This window comes from Zingiber officinale, chromosome 3B (assembly GCF_018446385.1).
Source record: "Zingiber officinale cultivar Zhangliang chromosome 3B, Zo_v1.1, whole genome shotgun sequence".
Taxonomy (NCBI): Eukaryota; Viridiplantae; Streptophyta; class Magnoliopsida; order Zingiberales; family Zingiberaceae; genus Zingiber; species Zingiber officinale.
This window is the reverse complement of record NC_055991.1, coordinates 60,415,766-60,433,509: the sequence shown is the minus strand read 5'-3', so window position 1 is coordinate 60,433,509 and position 17,744 is coordinate 60,415,766. Positions and strand designations below refer to the sequence as shown.

General features: G+C 39.4%; 1 non-coding gene across 1 annotated transcript; it reads left to right on the top strand.

Moving 5' to 3' along the window:
• Positions 1 to 7,082: 7,082 nt before the first annotated feature.
• Positions 7,083 to 7,188, top strand: LOC121968811. Its single transcript, XR_006108346.1, has one exon. It is a non-coding gene; the product is annotated as a small nucleolar RNA R71 (small nucleolar RNA).
• The last annotated feature ends 10,556 nt before the right edge of the window (positions 7,189 to 17,744 follow it).

Below are 17,744 nucleotides of genomic sequence, written 5' to 3'. Positions count from 1 at the left end.
GAGAAACACTATAACTAAATTACTAGTCAAAATATCTGTCAATTGACACTCTACCCCTCGTAAATCATCAAATGATATTTCCACTCGGAATAGTGGATCTCATAGGTGTTAATCAACTAACGCCTTGGTAACGGTTATATCTCCTAAGTGTTAAGCAATTAGCTCTACACCTTCTTACATCAGTGGGGGTCACCTTGCCCAAATGTACCTTCTAAGTTATCTAATCAGGTACATACAGTCTAAGATTAAACCCCTCATGGAATAGGATACATCGATCCTCTATAGACAGACCAAGCCGACAATGACATATGGTTAATTCAGTCTTTTCCACGTCGATACAAGCCATGTACTCAAATGTGCTTACAATATCTAACTAGGCACGAGTAACTCAAAGATCAACATCTCTATAAAATAGAGTAAGTCGATCCCCTGCTAATCGGACCAACCAAAAATTAGATCCATCATCTACTAACTAAATCTAACAAGGGTACATTAATCCTCCACAAAGTGACTAAGGTAAATCGATCCACGACTACCCAAGTCAACAAGTGTATATCAGTCTTCTATTGACCGATCTAACAAGAGTAAATTAATTATCTACTAACGAAACTAACTAAGTTAAATCAGTACTCTACTGGCTGAGTCAACATGAATATACAAATACTATCCATTACTCAACTAATGATTACAAGGACTGGTATATGCCTCTAACTCCTAACTAGTAGCAACAAATGCTAAAACTACTAGTGGTATGATATGAAAAATAATCACCTGAGACTGTAATCCTTGATCTCTATTGAGGTCAACCATGATCAGTGGTTGACCTATCACATGTAATATATGTTACAACAACCAGACAAGTACTAATAAAAAATGCTAATGCATGTCATAACTATCATAGTCAACAATGTATACTAACATAAATGTATGATAACAATATACCAACATACCTCCTATAGCTTGGAGATGTCCTGCCGCTGCTAGGTCCTAAAACCTAAAAAAGTCACATCGAGAAAACCAAAACATGAAATCTAAAATACAAGAAAATAGGCATCGTAAACCTGTGACTCTGATACCAAATAAATTGTCACACCTCGGGGAGTCCCATCTAGAGGAAAATCCGGCAACATCTCCCCTGTACCAGTGACAATCTGAATCATTTCTACATCCACAGATATACATTAGCACCACACGGCTGGAATATATACACAACCACGCAGTTTATATTTAGCCCACTCGACTGTAACAATAAAAATACAACCACACAGTTATATATATATCTAGTAGCCCACTCGACTGTATTAAAAACCAAAACACAGTGAAAAATGATAGAAAACCATTACAAATCAAAAATAAGACTGCTAGCCGGCTAGGCTTACACCACACAACAAAATAATACAAGACATCACATCACAACATCCAGAAACAAATTCGGAATATACAAAGCTAAGAACTTCGAATACATAAACCAAATAAAGTACTAAAGAAACCAGAAAATAGGTCTTCAGATGTGATGTAGGACTGACAGATAGGATACTCCAAGCGACTTCAAAAATCTACCTGCTACCTGAAATAGAAATAGCTCAACGAGGTGAGTTCAAAGAACTCAGCGGATATGAAGCAGACATGCCTAGTAAGCTATAACTAACAGTAATAATTATGGAGTATAGTCTTCTGATTAGTAATAAGAAATGCAAACTGAAAAGACAACAGAAGAAGAACTGTACTCACTAACACCTCCTATCCAGATGTAAGCGTCATCAGACCAGATATATAATGTCTCCTGTATGCAGGTCAATCAAATGCAACACCAAAATACAGCTAATAAAGTGCAGCAATCACAAATAATAAATGCAATCAATGCAAAATGGTGCAAAATGACATGTGCCACCCTTGACGCGAGTCAGCCATCTCACACGCGATGGTGAGACTGAGTGGGTAGGCCTATGCCAACTGTGCACTCTGCCATCACTGCTCCTGAGTGACCGAGTGGACAGGATGCTATTGTTACTATTTCGCAAGTGCACGGATTCATTGTCAGTAATAAAGATTATCGATCCCACGAGGACTGGTTACAAGCACTAGCGATGACTCACTTAGGATTAGCTAAACTACCGATGGTTGTAAGTTATTGTTACGCAACCGCAAGTGTACGATTTCGTCGTCAGTAATAAAAATATCGAATACACAGGGACTATTGATTAAGCACTAGAGATGTCGCAAGGTAAGTTATCTAGACGGTCGAAAGCTGGCTTTGGCATATGCAAACCAACGAGGGTGATTGAAAAGGGAAAGAGAAGGATGAGAGAAAGAGAAAGAACTAATCTTGGGTGGAATGAGCTTCGGGAGATTGATTCTAGGATTTCGATTTCATTGTAATACTAGGAGATACTACATAGATTGCTTAGTTTCTACCCTCTATGTCCATGCTCTTGTAGGAAGTTAGATTGTTCAATATCCCTAAGTATCGAATAGAGACGATCCCTGTGAAATCCTGTAACGGTAAACCCCCTTGTCACGAGTGTGCCTCGGTAGATCACTGGGATACACATCTAGTAAATAACAAAAAGGATAAGGGTTACCTGCCTCCTTATGGAGGAATTGCCTCTCCCTTCAAGAGAATGCCCTAGACGTCCGTGAACGGGTTACCCTTGTCACTAGGGCCCCTCGGGTATACGATCTAGAGCACTCTCTTTACGAGAGCAGCAGTTCCTAAGGGATTGTTTCTCCTTTTAAGGGAACGTCTTATACGTCCGGAAAGGGTTACCCCTGTTACTAGGGTACCTTGGTCAATATGCTCTAAGGTATCCCCTTTGTGGGATCAACAATCCTCCACATCAAGCAATCAAAGCATAGAAACGTAAACATGGCACACACGCAACTCATCAAGCACAAACAAGGCATCAACAGGTCATTGAATAGAAACAAGGAGAATCTACATAGTTCTACATCTCCATCATATTACAAATACTTCCTAATCCTAGAACAGGATGTCTACTCCATTGTGGGGGAAGAACAACCCCAAAACATAAATAAGAACATACTTACAACCCTTGATATGAGAAGGAAGGGAAGAAGCGATGCTTGCCGAGGTTTTCGATGTCTTGGAGATGCCCCCTTGCTCTGGAGATGGACGGAACGTCGAGGGACGACGGTGGATGAAGCTCTAGGATTTCCCCCGAAGGAGAATACCCTTTCCCAAGGAGAGGGACGAAGTCCCCGAACCAATGATGATCAAAGAATAGGGTTCTCGACCCTTTTATACCTCCTCCACGCTGCCCAGGAAAACCAAGATTATAGGCGTCCGGTAAACCAGATTTTTCACCTATTAAACCAGGTTTTCTCGTGATTCACCCTGAACTAAAGTTGTAGCCCTTAAAATTATGTTCAATCTGATACTTGGATCGAGCCATTGATCAAACCAAACCGAAAGTTATGGCGGTTCGAAGTTTCGTCTGTAGTCTGGGCGGAGGCCAGTTGAACCCGCAGTTGGGAGGCACGACCGTGCTATTTACCATGGGAATACAATTCTTTCTCTCTGTAGGATCTGAATAAAAGTTGTAGATCTTGAAGTTATCTACGTTTCAGTATAAAAACAGCCCGAAACTCGAACAGAGCATAAAGTTATGGTCGAATTACGATTGGTCTGCAATCTGCCCAGAATTCAGCACAACTCTGTTTTGGCATGGCATAGCCCGTGTTCTTCGTCGCACGGCCGCGTGGAATCCACACGGCCTCACACGGCTTCCTCTCAGATTGAGTCACACGTCCGTGTGGGGTCACACGGCCGTGGCCTTCTTCGTCTCTGCCGAGGTCACACGGTCGTGTGAATTCACACGGCCGTGACCTTCTCTGCCTCTAGAATGTTGGCACGGTCGTGCCATTTGGCACAGCCGTGTGTTGCTTGGCCACGGGGATAATGGCACGACCGTGTGGGGGCACACAGCCGTGGCTTTCCTTGTCTCTGGAGCATATGCACGGCTGTGCCAATTGGCACGGCCAAAGCAAGAAATGGCCACACGGCCGTGCGAGGTTGAACCACCCAAGCTCTTGTGTACGTTTTTGCTCCATTTTCGCTCCAAATAGCATCCTGTCAATAAAAACAAACAAAGAGCAGATCTCCAAATAGAATATGATGAAAGTATGATATTCTAAGGAAATAGGGTGCAATAAACATGGATTATACAAGTAGATGTGCGTCAAAACATGCATAAATGATCATATAGTCTACGCACATCACACCCCCAGACTTGAACCTTTGCTTGTCCTCAAGCAAAACCCGCAATCTAGATTCATGTGGTAAAATAGTGCATCATAATCTCTAGCGAGTCAATCTAATCCTATCAGATGATTTCATTGGTGAGCAAGATACAAAAGTAGTTTGAGTATGACCTAAGTAATAGTCCTCCGTACTCAGTGCGAAAGTGACCTAAATTTATCAAGTTTCAATCCCTAAGTCTAGTCAAGTTGTCATAAAATTATGTTCCTTATGCTTCCGGCCATAGGCACTTACCTGCCACACGCAAGGTTCGTTCCCCTCAAAATACTATGCATCGTCTATACAAGATCTCAAAGGAATACTCAGTATCAAGAGAAAGAAAGCATCCATTTCCCCAGTAATCTAACTCGGTCTCAAAGGGGTGAATTGCTAGTTTCCACTCACGACAACTATTTTTTTATCCCTTATTTTTTTTCTTTGAATGTTTGCAAAGTATCAAACTCGAACAAACCTTCATTTTTTTTTAAATTTTGGGATTGATTTTTCCAAATAAGTTTACATGATCTGAGTTTATCCAGTAACCAAAATGTAGTTGAGAGGTCACCATAGAAGCACAAGTACTAGTCCAATTCTATGAATCATGACTATTTTAGAGTTATCAATCATCAAAAATAGGCATAGTGTATAGAGGTCCTAAAACAAGGCCAATACTTAAACTCTCATAGTAAAAACATTGCTCACTTCATGCTATCATAGATAGCAAAAGATATATCACTAAACATAAGTAACACATGAACCACATAAAATCTAGAATAACTAGTATTTTGCATTAAGGAACAAAAGAAAAATCATAATATGATGCAGGATGCAACTAGCAAAAAATTTTATTATGCAAAAAGAAATAAGCAAAAGCTGAACTAAGCTAAATGCATTCTAATGCATCCCCCCAGACTTAAACTTTTCATCGTCTCGATGAAAACTAGAAATAATGTGGAGGAGATTTAAAGTAAGAGAAGTTACCAAGTGATGAGCTCCAAATGGTTGACATTCATGTACTTCAAGATACTCCTCTATCCGATGCTCACATTCCTCCACAACTCTGAAATCTATAAAAAGAATGATAGACAAGAAAATTAAGTAGAGGGTATGAATTATTATAAAGAAATGAAACTAGAAAGAACTAAAGGCATGAATGAAAACAAAGAAAATGAACTTGGGTTGCCTCCCAAGAAGCGCTTGTTTAAGGTCATTAGCTCGACCACCTAATTAGATTCATCTAAATCTCGCTCTTGGAGGGGTAAGATATTTTAGAACCCTCTTACCAAGGGCTCTTATTATAGGGAGAGCTTTCAATGTTGGAGTTAAGAAGTGAAGTATCGCTCTCTCTATCTTCGTCTTCTTTAAAGTTCTTTCAGGTGGTCGAAGACGGTTCAGATCGAGCTTCCAATTATAGGCCCCATGAAAATCTGCACACCCAAAAGAAAAACATACCTCTCCCAAGCATGCTATATTAGATAGAACTAGAACCTTATTAAGATGAACTGAATATGCATAACAAATTGAATCACATCCAACAAAATCAATTATAGGTACCTCTATAAAATTTTCCAAAAGATCACTAGAAATATTAACCTTGCATTGTTGAGATGTACCTGAAAGTTCTAAACATGTGGATGTGACTTCTAAATCTTGTATTGGCTCTAGCTCTGACTCAAGTGGTGGTGCTTCTGAAAGTGGTGATTCTTGGGGCTTTGCTTCCATTGCACAAGTCCCTACACATTGGTCCACAACATGTTCAATCCTTGCAACTCTCATAATCTCAGAAGGTTGTGTGGATAAAGGAGGTGATTCTTGAGATGCTGCTTCCACAACACAGCTCCCTACACTTCCTTTCATAACATTATCATCAACACAAGCATCAAAAAATAAACAAACATCAATATCCTCAGTGGGAGAATCATCTATAGGAGGATCACTAACTTCATTTGTAGTTTTAAGTTGATCTACCACATCACATTCATCATCTGAAAATTTAATTTCATCATAACACCCTGTAAACCGAGAAGGTAAATCTGAAAGCTTGTTATCCACTGCATTATCATCAAAATCCTCATCTGAAGAGTCCTCATCTTCATATATGACCAGAAATCTACACTCAACCATATTGGTGTCACAGAATTTGCCAAAGTCTTCGTTTTCATTGTCCCTCACTAACCTTTGTGGAAAAGGAACCTTTAGTGAAGGTCTTGGGAAAGGTACTTCCTTTTTTCCATATTCCATTTGAGCTTGTGGAGGAGGTCCAGCTTGCTTATCTAGTGTTGGTGTCATCAACCGTTGAGGAAAAGGTACTTGTAGCCTTTGGGAACTTCTTGGAGTAATGGAACTGAGTCCTTGAGGTCTTCTATTGTTCTTCTCCTCAATCCTAAACAAATCTTTCTTCAGAAGTTCTTCATGATTCTTGCCACTTCTCAACTTAATATCATTATTAGTTACACTAGATCTTGTCTATGTAAGAGGAAGGTCTTCTTTAAACTATTTTGAAACTATGCTCTCAATCCATGCCCCCAAATGTTTGAACTCCTCATTCTTTAACTTCTGAATTTCGGCATTCTTGGGTGGTTGAACTACATTTTGCTTGACAGGCTCTCTTGTATATATGACTTGTACTTCTTGAATTTTTGAGGGAGATTCCATCCAACTTTTGCTCGACCATCCATGGAGGTTCAATGCCACTTGATCAATTAATGTATAAGCTTCTTCTATACTCTTGTCCATAAAAGAACCTCCAGCTGATGAATCTAACAAACACTTATCTGAAAAAGAAATTTCCCTATAGAATATGTGTAGAATCAGCCATTTCTCCAAACCATGATGAGGACACTGTCTTTGTAGACTCTTCAATCTGTCCCATGCTTCAAATAATGATTCTCCATACACTTGAGCAAAATTTGTGATGCAACTCCTCATGTAGATTGTTCTTCTTGGAGGGAAAAAATGATTCAGAAATTGTTGTTCCAATTGTTCCCAACTTGTGATGCTTTGAGGATAGAGAGAATATAACCAAGTCCTTGCTTTATCCTTGATGCTAAAAGGAAATGTCATCAACCGAACTGCATCTGCTGATATTCCTTCACAATTCACCAAATCGCAAAGCTCTAGAAATGTCTTAAGATGCAGATAAGGACTTTTTGATACTTCTCCTCTGAATTTATGACTTTTTATCATGGAAATTAACTCTGGGTCTAGTTGAAAATTTTCTACTTCAATAAGAGGCTGCACAATGGAAGACATAAATCTTGCAGAAATAGGTGTCGAGAAATCTTTTAAGGCCTTGCTTGACATGTTAGTGCTCATCGAAATAAAATGATTAAAAATAAAAATGAAGAATTAAAGATAGGAAATGAAATGCTATATGAAAAATAAGAAACAAAATGTAGAATTTAAATTGCTAAAAAAAATGCAGATTTTTGTTTTCTTTTTTTTTGATTATGTATATGGAAAACAAATTGTAATTTAAAATGGAAAAACAAAAACTATTCACAAGTATAGGTTAACTAAATTGCTAATCTACTAATGTTAATGCGAATAGTCCCCGACAACGGTGCCAAAAACTTATTACGCAACTGCAAGTGTACGGTTTCGTCGTTAGTAATAAAAATATCGAATCCACAGGGACTGTTGATTAAGCACTAGAGATGTCGCAAGGTAAGTTATCTAGATGGTCGAAAGCTAGCTTTGGCATTTGTAAACTAACGAGGGTGATTGAAAAGGGAAAGAGAAGGATGAGAGAAAGAGAAAGAACTAATCTTGGGTGGAATGAGCTTCGGGAATATCTAATCTAGGATTTCGATTTCATTGTAATACTAGGAGATACTACATAGATTGCTTAGTTTCTACCCTCTATGTCCATGCTCTTATAGGAAGTTAGATTGTTCAATATTCCTAAGTATCAAATAGAGACGATCCCTGTGAAATCCTGTAACGGTTAACCCCCCTGTTACGAGGGCGCCTCGGTAGATCACTGGGATACATATCTAGTAAATAACAATAAGGGTAAGGGTTACCTACCTCCTTATGGAGGAATTGCCTCTCCCTTCAAGAGAATGCCCTAGACATCCCTTAACGGGTTACCCTTGTCACTAGGGCCCCTCGGGTATACGATCTAGAGCACTCTCTTTACGAGAGCAACAGTTCCTAAGGGATTGTTTCTCCTTTTAAGGGAACGTCTTAGACGTCCGGAAAGGGTTACCCCTGTCATTAGGGTACCTTGGTCAATACGCTTTAAGGTATCCCCTTTGTGGGATCAACAATCCTCCACATCAAGCAATCAAAGCATAGAAACATAAACATGACACACACGCAACTCATCAAGCACAAACAAGGCATCAACAGGTCATTGAATAGAAACAAGGCGAATCTACATAGTTCTACATCTCCATCATATTACAAATACTTCCTAATCCTAGAACAGGATGTCTACTCCATTGTGGGGGAAGAACAACCCCAAAACATAAAGAAGAACATACTTACAACCCTTGATATGAGAAGGAAGGGAAGAAGCGATGTTTGCTGAGGTTTCCGATGTATTGGAGATGCCCCCTTGCTCTGGAGATGGACGGAATGTCGAGGGATGGCGGTGGATGAAGCTCTAGGATTTCCCCTGAAGGAGAAAACCCTTTCCCAAGGAGAGGCACGAAGTCCCCGAACCAAAGATGATCAAAGAATAGGGTTCTTGACCCTTTTATACCTCCTCCACGCTGCCCAGGAAAATCAGGATTACAGGCACCCGGTAAACCAGGTTTTTCACCTGTTAAACCAGGTTTTCTTGTGATTCACCCTGAACCAAAGTTGTAGCCCTTGAAATTTTCTTCAATTTGATACTTGTATCAAGCCATGGATCAAAACGATCTGAAAGATATGGCAGTTCGAAGTTTAGTCTGCAGTCTGGGCGGAGGTCCAGTTGAACCCGCGGTTGGGAGGCACGGCCGTGCCATTTAGCACGGGAAAAAAATTCTTTCTATCTGTTGGATCTGTAGTAAAGTTGTAGATCTTGAAGTTAGCTACGTTTCAGTATAAAGAACAGCCCGAAACTCTAACGGAGCACAAAGTTATGGCCGAATTACAATCGGTCTGCAATCTACCCAGAATTCTGTACAGCTCTGTTTTGGCATGGCACAGCCCGTGTTCTTCGTCGCACGACCATGTGGAATCCACACGGTCTCACACGGCTTCCTCTCGGATTGAGTCACATGGCCGTGTGGGGTCACACGGCCGTGGCCTTCTTCGTCTCTGCCGAGGTCACACGGCCGTGTGAATTCACACGGCCGTGACCTTCTCTACCTCTGGAATGTTGGCACGACCGTGTGTTACTTGGCCACGGGGATAATGGCATGACCATGTGGGGGCACACAATTGTGACTTTCCTTGTCTCTGGAGCATATGCACGGCCGTTCCAATTGGCACGGTCAAAGCAAGAAATGGCCACACGGCCGTGCGAGGTTGCATGGCCTAAGCTCTTGTGTACGTTTTTGCTCCATTTTCGCTCCAAATAGCGTCCTGTCAATAAAAACAAGCAAAGAGCAGATCTCCGAATAGAATATGATGAAAGTATGATATTCTAATGAAATAGGGTGCAATAAACATAGATTATACAAGTAGATGTGCGTCAAAGCATGCATAAATGATCATATAGTCTACGCACATCAGTTATCTAAAGAAAATAGATTGGGAAATGGAAATGAGAACTAGTAAAAAGAGAATAGCTAACTTGGTTTATGAAGAGTTCTAGGAGTTCGGTTTCATTGTGGTTGTATTGATGTATCACATTCTATCCTTTACTCATTGTCCATCAGCATGCATTCGTCGGAAGCTAAAGTAACTATCCTTAAGTACCATATAAAGAAGATCCCTAAGAAATCATATTATGGTTAACCCCTGTCATTAAGGTGCCTCGGTAGATCACAATAACGCAACTCTAATTGGTGTCATTAAGGATAGAAATAAGGATCTTAGTTTGGTCTCTTACTTCCTTATGGAGAAGTTGCCTCTCCTTTCAAGGATGTACCCTAGATGTCCGTGAACGGGTTACCCCTGTCACTAGGACCCCTCGGGTGTACGATCTAAGATACTCTCTCTACGAGGTTAGCAATTTCTACAAAATCAATTAATACGCAACAGGCATGCATAATAGTTGAAACAAAGCAAGCGAAATCATCTAGTGAATAAAGGCATAAATGTGAGTCTTACATCAAACCAATCGACAAATACTCTCTCATCCTAGAACAAAGAATCTACTCTATAGACGTCGGAGAAAAACCTGAAGACATAATGTAATTAAGCATACAATTCTCAAACATGAAGAGAGAGAAAGAGAAAGGATGCTTATCCAATGATGACAAGTGATCTTCGGATCCAATCCTTTGCTTCTGAAGTTGATGCGGCGATGAAGGATCAGTGGACGGAGGTCCTGGACTTTGTGGAACAGTACCAAGGCGATTCTCTCTTTCATGGCTCGCTCCCCACTTGAGAAGGGTCAGGACCCTTTTATAGGCTAGGGCACGGCCGCGGTGGCACGACCATGTGGATATGGCACGTCTATGCCCTTTCTTGTCTCCAGCCACGCTGCACGGCTGTGCCAATTGGCACGGTCGTGCGAATCTCGGGTTCGGCTCCTAGGACACAACCGTGCAGGATTGTACGACCGTGCACTGCTTGGTTGCGGCATGGGGGGCACAACCGTGCAGGATTGCACATCCATGCAAGGACCCATCTCGGGTTAGCCGCACGGCTGTGTACTGCTCTTCTTCTGTTTGGCCACATGGTCGTGCGAGGTTGCACAGCCGTGTTCTCTGGCTCGTTCCTGTGTATTGACAATCGTTGTTTTTTCTCCGAAAGTTGTCTTTGTCAATACAAAACCAAACAAAGAGCAGATATCCGAACATAAGAGTATATATGATGAGTATATGATAAAAGAGACGATCATGCAAAGAATATATACTTATAAAGCAAGTGAATGTGTGTTAAAACATGCATAAACGATCATAATATTTACGCACATCAGCTATCAGAGTACACCTATCCTCTTACCCTAAACAGAGTGGGGGAGCGCAATGCTCTCATCTCCCTGTGATAGTCTAAAGGAGGGATCCCTGCCGGCTACCACGCTGCGTAACCTCTACCCATGAGCGGACTAGCAGAGCCTAACAGAGCAAACTGCTACACACCCTGCCTGATATAACACTAACCCATGAGTGGTTGTGTGTACAGATTATGTAACTGCGATGTGCTCAATAATAATGGAGCCAACAATCGCACAACATGTAATCATGCAAGATGGTGCATGACACTAAGCATGTAAATCCTAACCATAAACACCTCCACATAATAGGTACCAAATAGGAAAATAAACCATACAATGACCTAGGTATCATAGATCTAAGTACACATGCCAGATAACAAAATCCAGAAAACTAGTCCTATACTCAGTGAAGCCTAGTATGTCACTTCGCTAGGAACTAAGGTACACATGACAATAATCAAGAGATATAAACATGGATACATAACATGCAACAAATAGAACATATAATAGGTATCAAATAGTGACATACTAAGGGCAAATCTAAGCATGATCATTGCTACTAGCTATAAATTACTATGCATATCAAAGTGACAATATCATAAAAGATAAGTCAAGAGATACCCACCTCAAAAGAAGATCGTATCAACCAATCCGACGTCGAGACGCTCGTTTCGAATCCGAGTCCTGTATCAATCAATACATATATTTTATTTAGTTATATTCATATGAATTGAATAGTTAAATAAAATACCCAAACCTAATTAGGGAAAACCCTAATCGATCATAGACATTAACCCTAATTAAATGCAATCAATTGGTAAACTAGGGTTAGTTTCCTTAACCCTAGACAACCCACTATACAATTTGATTTAAGTCCAAACCTAAATCAATTCTAGTGACGAATCATGCTTCACTTAACTACCCAAAGCCTAAACCAACCTAAATTAAGAATTTTACCTCAACCTTACAGCCACTGCACAGCTAGGGTGGTTGCTGCCCGAAATAAAAATGGAGCTGCTGCTGGAAACCAGAAACACCACCTCCTGCAGACCTCCAATTCCAAATTCCCCCAAATGGTGATACGCCGCTGGAGAGAGGTGCTGCGGGAAAGTGAAGCTACCGCTGCTGGATACACCTCTCCCTTCCTCTCCAACCCAAGTGATGCTCACGGCAAAATTGGACAAGAATAGAGCACAAAGTCGAGAAGCAAACCCTAAGCCCTCACCTTCAATCACACCACTGGATTATTTCTTCCCTCTATCGCCTACTCGAGCTCCCGGCCTCCGACGATCTAGGGCACGACGTCAACAGGGGTAGCAGGGCACGAGGACCAGATCTAGGGTTTGGTTGGATGCCTGAACTTTCAGTGAGCTCTAGTGTCCGTGACCAAGAGAGGAGAGAAAGAGGCTCGGCAGGCGGTGGCTCGAGCATCATCGACGCGATCGAGTAGCTGATGCGACTCGGGAGAGAAGAGGAGAAGATGGCCGGCGGTGGAAGAGAAAAGGGCGCCGGTTGGGGAAGATGAGGAGATGGAGGCACGAGCTCGACGAAGAAGAAGAGGATCGACGGATGGAGTTGAGGAGAAATCGCGGTGAAGAAGAAGGGAAAGCAGGTTTTTGGCGAGGGAAAGATCAGCTCGGGGAAAAGAAATAGGAAAAGGAAAATAAGAAAAGGAAATAAATAAAAGAGCTTAGGTTTTCCTTTATTAAGGCCTAGATTACTTCCTTAATCAACTCCCATATTTGGGTATTTCCAAACAGGCTTTTCCAAAGCCTATAAACGCATCCCCTCCTGGCGTAATGGTCAGGGGTCGATTCTCAGGAACTGACGACCTGGGGTTTACCCCGCCATGCGCCTATGGCCTGTGTACCTGCATGAACCTCCCTCCATATCCGTGGGGCCGGCACTAGGGGGGCCGCTAAGGTAGCGTATATACCTTTTTATAAACGCATCCCCTCAAACTATCTCATACGAACTCCGAAAAACCCCTAGAAAATTTCTAAAAATTCTGAAAAATTCCATTAAGGTATTTTGTCCATTTAACCTTATTATTGGGTTACGGTATATTACAATAGTAATATGTATATATGATATATATGGATAGATATAGGAAATTTAATTTAATATCAAATTAGTGACTTAGTTTATAAAAATTATAGGACTTAGCATTTATAAATGGATAAAACTTAGCATATATGAATTAAAAGACTTAACATTTAGGGATAAAACTGGGTATGTATAAATTTGTAGAGAATATTCATCTAATTAATATGGACATAAAATATTACGTGAGATATAAAGGGTAATTACAAAGATAAAAAAGAATTGAATAAGTAAAACTATATATGGAATTATATAATCATGGTGATAAGTTTCTATTTAAACTTGATATTAAGTTTTATAAAAATAAAATAAATTGCTTAGCAAATTTTATGTGTTGTGAATTTTTATATGTAGATAGATATGGAAATAGAAATTTAGATCAAGTCCTAAGTCCCCTCTCTATTTAAACCTTACCTTCAAAAGCCCTCTCTTTGTTGTTGGTTGCAGCCGGCTCTAGGAAGATCTCCTCACCCTCTTATTTCTTCACCAACACTAGGATTTCCAAGGAAGACAAGGAGTGGGTGGCTAAGTACTTAAGGCATGTTCTCAACCATATTATTGTTTTATTTAGCTTCTATGTCTTGTGAATTTCAGGTACCTTAGATTGGGTTGATGCTTCATAGATGTCCTAGAATTATGCTATGACCTTGCTGCTTTTAGTTCTGTTGTGGTGTAAATTAGCCTTAATGGGTGAATGAATTTTACTTCGGTGTATTTTGTTGAAATGTAGGAAATTTAGTTGTCTTTCATTACCAATTTACAGAACCCTTTTTGGATCAAAGATGAATTTTATATGATTTTTATACCACTGATTGACGAATATGAAATTATGCTGTGACCTTGTTGCTTTTGGTTCTATTGTGGGGGTAAATTAGCCTCAATGGGTGAACGAATTTCACTTCAAGGTCTTCTTTTGAAATGTAAGAAATTTAGTTATCTTTCATTTCTAATTTACAGAACCTTTTCGGATCAAAGATGAATTTCATATAATTTTTATACCACTGACTGACGAATCTAGAATTATGCTGTGATCTTGCTGCTTTTGGTTCTGTTGTGGTGAGTTTTAAATTCAGTTTTAGAGATTTAGTCATCATGATCTTGCTCAGTGAGTTGTTTCATATTTTACTAATTATATACCCTTAGGAACTAGATAACTATGCATGCTCAAAATAAGTTATAGACCTTGCAATTTCAGACATGATAAATGTAGGTTTAAATTCTGTTTTAAGATTTGTGAATATGAATGTTGCATTATAATTTGGGCCATGCTTCTAGTTGTCTTCCCTTATAAGATCCATGCTTAATTCTAAGTATTAAACTTGTAAATTTTAGATTTATGGGAGTAGTTTTAAATTCTATTTAGGGGGTCTTATTCATCATGATGTTGCGCTACCATTGTTCTATATTTTTCCAACATCTTGTTTTATTTTAGTTCCTCAAGTTCATGTATGTTTATGTACCCTATATGAGTTTCGGTTTTGGTTGTATGTATGTGTTAAGAAGTTGATACCATGTTAGCTCTTATAGATTTGTATGGTGCGGATTTTATAAGTTCCTATGCTCTTGTGTCATTTGGAAGTCGATACCATGCTAGCTCCTAGAACTTGTAACTTGTGGATTTCTAGTTGGGTAGGCTTATGTTTCTTCTTGTTCATTATCAATTTTATATGCTACATGTGACTTTCGGGCTCTAGTTTATGTAGCGACCACCCTTCTTACTACTACTACTATTCTCTAAGAGTGACCGTTACTTAACTACTAACTCTACTTAACCGGTATAATTAAAAACCACGAGGAATCTCTACCGAAAAATTTCGACAGAATCTCCTCTGTACCGATGACTAAATCATCAATACAAACAAGCTATACTCAGCCACAGGCGACTGGAACATATATCTTCACAACCACGCAGTATAATATCACAAATAAAGGAAGGAAACTACCCTAATAATAGCAAACAACAATATCACTCCATCAATAGAACCCAACTACAAATGCGGAATAAACTTAATTACAATCTTGACTCATAATAGCATTTAAAGAAAACTAAAGAACTCTAAACAAAAAAGTCTTAACAATTCCTTAGCAAACTCTTGATCTCCCCATAGTCCAGCCATCACACACCTTCATCACCACCACCTTGTCGCCTTCCTTGCTAAATCTTTTCTTTTCCTTTATCTGCAGTAGGAGGAAGTGCAGTCTATAAGCATAAAGCTTAGTGAGCGCTATCTACTCACAAAAACTCGATATGCATGTATGTAAATAAAAACATGCTAAAACTGAATGCTAACATGTAAAGCTATTCATGCTCATAAATAGCAAAGGAATCATACTATCTGAAATACTAAACATGTATAGCTAATCATGCTCATAATCCAATGAAGGAATCATACTAACTGAAATACTAACATGTATAGCTAATCATGCTCATAATTCAATAAAGGAATCATACTAACTGAAATACTAAACATGTATAGCTGATCATGCTCATAAGCCAATAAAACTATAACTGCATGCTGAGAGCAAATAAAGCTAAACATGCTGAATAATCTAGTAGCAAGGAAACAATTGAAACTACTACTGCATGCTTCAAATAACAAGAAAACTAACTTTCTAATTCTAGACATATTTGAAGCTAACAGCATTTGTTTCAAAACTTATACTTTAATACTTCAAAATAATAATAAACTTCTTTTGGGCCCAGCATTGTACCAACTTTTTGCACGCATCCTTAATAAGAGTCGAGGTAGCTAATCCCGAAACTACTAAGGAACTTCTAGGCCTTGTGCCTAGGGGCATCTTGGAGTCCATCCCTTGGACCTTGTGTCCGGTACATGCCCTTTAAAAGTAAAATACTTATTATCTTAATTACTTCTTCTTTAAATGCCTTGGCATTTTAATAAGCACCTTGTGTGCCAAAAATCCCTAAAGTCTTGACTTTGGGATCTACTTAAGGCCTTGGCCTTTTTCTTTCTTTTCTTTATCTTTCTTATACTTGTTAATACTTCTAACAGAATACTTCTTTAAAGAGAAACTGAAATGTTTAAGCAAATTCTATCTTTGAAATGCTTAAACCAAAAAAACTGGCTACTATGCTAATAAAATTCTGCATATTAAGCTTAATAAAAATCTGTCCTAAAATTGAAGTTCTGCATGCAATACTTATCAAAATCTGCAAGCAATGCTTATGAAAATCTGCTTATTAAAAATCTGCATACTATACTTATAAAAATCTGCATGCTATACTTATAAAAATCTGCTTATTAAAAGTCTGCATATTATACTCAACAAATCTGCTCATGCACATCTATTAGCAAAGGAAAAGAAATCTGCTCATGCTCGAATATTAGCAAAATGGTAAACTGATCATGCTTAATTATTAGCAAATGGATAATTGCTCATGCTTTACTAACAGCAAGGGAAAAATCTAAACGGCATAGAAAACTTTTAAAACATGCTGTGATAAGAGCAAAGAAAGCTAATCTAATCTTACTAATCATGCTACAAAATAGAGCAAAAAGAAAACTAATTTGATCTTGCTAAATGACACAAACGTAACGAAAATGCTAATGTTTGCATGCTGGAACTTACGGCTGTTCATGCTCTTGAAATGCTAAGAACTGAATCTGTTCATTAATAAGGAACATAAGGAGACATGCTTGAAGATGTAATTAATCAGGCTCTTCAATGGCAAGGAAATTCAAGCACAAAACATAACTCAAAGAACTAAAACAGCAAGCCAAATGAATGCCTAGTGTTGTCTTGAATCTAATCCGAAGGCTTTTAAGTAAAGATTTCTCTCACAGCAGTATCATAATTCTAAGTGCTACACTTAGGTTCAAAACTGAACAGCAAGGGCTGTTCTTGCCCACTAACAAACTAACAGATCCAAGGATCTCCTAGAACAAGCAAAGCCTCTTTAAACATACTACAACAGAACATAAAGGAGCAAATAAAACTCGAAACTACTAGCAGATTCTGTATAGCTTATTCCGAAAACAAAGAAGGATACTAAAGCCCTAAGAATCATCTTGTACAACATGTTCCGGAATATTAAAGAATCTGTTCATGCTCGGCAAGGAAAAGAAGAAGGCAAAAATCACGGAACAACTCCTACTGCAGGTGAGAAGCAACTCACAATGCTTTCTTGAACTTACAGCCGAAGGAAAGGGCTGCAAGGGTTCGGCGAGACTCAAAATCACAGCACCTTCTTCACGTCTACGTGCTCTCCACGTCGAGGAGGTCACGAGGATGAGAAGGATTCTCGGAAAAAAACCCCCTCATCGGCCGTCGGAGGAAGAGCCCTAACTCGGCTTCGTCTTCGCCCAAGCACAGCGCCGTCGC